Below are 3,667 nucleotides of genomic sequence, written 5' to 3' on the forward strand. Positions count from 1 at the left end.
TTCACCAATCAACCAATACAACTAAATATTTTATTCAGAAAATGGTATACATTAAATTGTTTAGTTAACATAACTTTTAAATAATAAAAAGCCTCAGACGTACTTCTAAATCAACGAATGTAAGTTAATTATCAACAAACAAGAAAAATAACAAAGAATCAAATCGGATCAGTTGCCATATGGTGAAAATATAAAAAGGAAATATAGTAAGAATTCTATAAGATAAGATAAGATAAGATAAGATGTTTATTCAGGTAAAGATACATACATTCAAAATCAGTTACAAACATAATGTTGGATTTCTAGATAGAGTACAAGTACGTTTATCGAGACAATACAATACATCTCAAAGGAATAGAGTGGCTTAGGCTACTCTATCTAGAAGGAGGGGATAGATAGATAGACAGAGCTAGTACATACAATGTCCTCCCCCCTCCTTCTAGATAGAGCAAGTACATACAATGGCTAGATAGAGCAAGTACATACAATGGCTAGATAGAGCTAGTACATACAATGGCTAGATAGAGCTAGTACATACAATGTCCTCTCTCCACCTAGATAGAGCCAGTACATACAATGTCCTCCCTCCACCTAGATAGAGCCAGTACATACAATGTCCTCCCTCCCCCTCCTAGATAGAGCAAGTACATACAATGGCTGAAGCCACTATTACGCGCAGCGTTTCGTACATATATTCTCACCTGGGGGGACGAAAGTCGGGGAGGTGAGAAGAGACCATTATAGACCTGTGCACACCTGAGAGACACCTCCCACTACGACTACTTCTGACATGGCCATTAATAACACCGCCACGTGTTTATTAACATGTATACTGAGAAATGTGCTTCCTAGGCTATAGGCTAGGCTATAGGCTACGAAAGGTGTGCTGCTTAACGTATATAGACTATAAACCTATAGGAGTTATGCTCTGCGAAATTTTAACTTACATATATAGCGAAATTTTAACTTACTCTTTAACCTATCTTACGACGATATAATCCCAAATCGCGTTACCTATTGGTGTGTGAGCAATGCAGTGTATGAATCTTGTATATATATATTCGCTTCATGCAGGTCGGCGTTCAATCCCCGACCGTCGACAAGTGGTTGGGCACCATTCCTTTCCCTCCGTCCCATCCCAAATCCTTATCCTGACCCCTTCCCAGTGCTAAATAGTCGTAATGGCTTGGCACTTTCTCCTCACAGTTCCCTTCCATGACCCAGCCTCCTAACAATTAGTGCTTTACTAACCCGACTTGCTAAGAGTAATGAAGCATTAGTAACCGAACTAACGCATATATTGAATCATTTTAACACATGCACTCACACGCCACACATAAGAACATAAGAACAAAGGTAACTGCAGAAGGCCTATTAGCCCATACGAGGCAGCTCCTATTTATAACCACCCAATCCCACTCATATACATAGATGTCTAACCCACGTTTGAAACAATCAAGGGACCCCACCTCCACACACACATGTATATACTGTGTATACATATATATTATATATATATAATATATATAAAGACACACGCATGCATATATATATGACAGGGTTGGCGGAGTAAGTCGAGGATGTGGGTCGATGTCCGCCGGATTTTGGATTTCCCGCCAGTTCGTCGTTGTCGTCATTCGAGGGTGACTCAAGTCACTTTATTTCGTAACATTCTATTGAGACAGTTCTTTTGTAGCAATGGCTGTATAATTGTATATATTTTGAATGTTACTAGGTGTGTCGGTGCTATTGCATTACTCCGCTCTTTGTTCGTGTCGCTAGTAATACAATATTTCAATATATCTGATATTCTCAGTGATTTGACTTAAAATACATATCTCATTTGGTTTATTATTTATATATATTTGACGTAGTATTTGATTAATAATTATATACATTATAATGATTTTTTCACAAAGTTTATCATCTCTATACTTTTATATTTTCCATATCATACTATAGGTTTTATTTTATTTTTTCCTCAATAAAATTCGCCTGAGTCGTTTAAAATTTTATTTCTCATTGGTCCCCCCAACATAGGTCAAAGATTAAATTTCCTCAGGATGCAACCCACAACAGTTGTCTAACTCCAGGGTATATTTACGGGTGGGTGACCGCAGACATATCAGATATAATGAAATGTGCTCAATTGTCTCATCCTGTCAGGGAATCGAACCCTGAACTATTCGGCTGTGAACCGGGTAGATGCGCAGAATACACCGTATTGATACGAGTTTCTAGTTCATTCTTAAAACTTTATATATAGAGATAGTACACAGTAATAATGTTAATAATTATATTATAAATATTAATAACATTAAATACAGCCTGAGAATATATCCATTAGAACGAGACCCCCCTTATATGACCTGTATAGTTATCTAGATATTTGTGATGGTCTGAAAGCATATTATGGATATAATAATGGTCTACATGTCATATGGCAAGTGAATCTTGGTCCTAAACAAAGAATATTCTCAAGTTCTAACTTTATTGTATCATAAATAGTTGGTTTAAAAATATGAAACGTATATGCTGAACTCGTTTTCTCTGAAACGGGCAGAAGAAATTGGTTTTCATTACTGTGAAATTTTTCCTAAAATGAGTATTTTAGGAGATGTATGAGTATCCCCTAAAATGAAATTTTAGGGGATACTCAAATAGTTTTCAGATTCCCTATTTCACCCTTTTGAGAATAATACATAACATAACCGTAACCCAAACTACCCATGGATGGGTAATAGATAATAGTACTAATTATGCAGTGGTTTTAAAGTCATTACCTCCAGGAGATCTCCTCCCTGAAGACATGTTGGATTAATAAAATAATTACAAATTAATATGTTTGATATTTAATGAAATATAAACCCCATGTTGCTACTGCTACGACCACTACTTACCTCTCCTGATGTTGTTGTTATAGATTAAGCTACTCGGAACAAGTTCCAAGGTAGCACGGGCTATGGTGAGTCCGTAGTGGACTTACCTGGCACAGGAGCGGGGCAAGTAGCACGGGCTATGGTGAGCCCGTAGTGGACTTACCTGGCACAGGAGCGGGGCAAGTAGCACGGGCTATGGTGAGCCCGTAGTGGACTTACCTGGCACAGGAGCGGGGCAAGTAGCACGGGCTATGGTGAGCCCGCAACTTACCTGGCACAGGAACATGAAATACCAGGACATCTGAACGACATGCAAGAACATCTTTCAATATTCCCGAGTGTATGAAGTAGTTACAGAACTCAAAGTACCTCATACCATTTGGTGTGAAATCATTGATTACAGAGCAATTACAGATATAGTGTTGGTGGTGGGGGGGATATGGCCTGGCTATTGTTCTTATAGTTCATAATTCATTATAGTTCCATTTGGTGTGAAATCCTTGATTACAGGGCAATCATAGATATAGTTTTGAGGGTGGTGGATGTGTCCTGGTTCTTGTTTTTATAGTTTATAATTAAATAATTGCATTATTTAATTAATGTCCACCATTGAAATTTTTTGAAACGCCCGCGCCTGTCAGCTTTTAGTAGAGAAAAATGATACCTTATGTGCCTTATTATCTAGCTTAATAATATATTTCTCCAATAGTATATGCTCCGCGATATAATCATTATTTATTTTTTTATTATGTACAAAATGCGAGTGAAAGTTTTTTTGTTATTACTTT

This window comes from Procambarus clarkii, chromosome 50, assembly GCF_040958095.1.
Source record: "Procambarus clarkii isolate CNS0578487 chromosome 50, FALCON_Pclarkii_2.0, whole genome shotgun sequence".
Classification (NCBI taxonomy): Eukaryota; Metazoa; Arthropoda; class Malacostraca; order Decapoda; family Cambaridae; genus Procambarus; species Procambarus clarkii.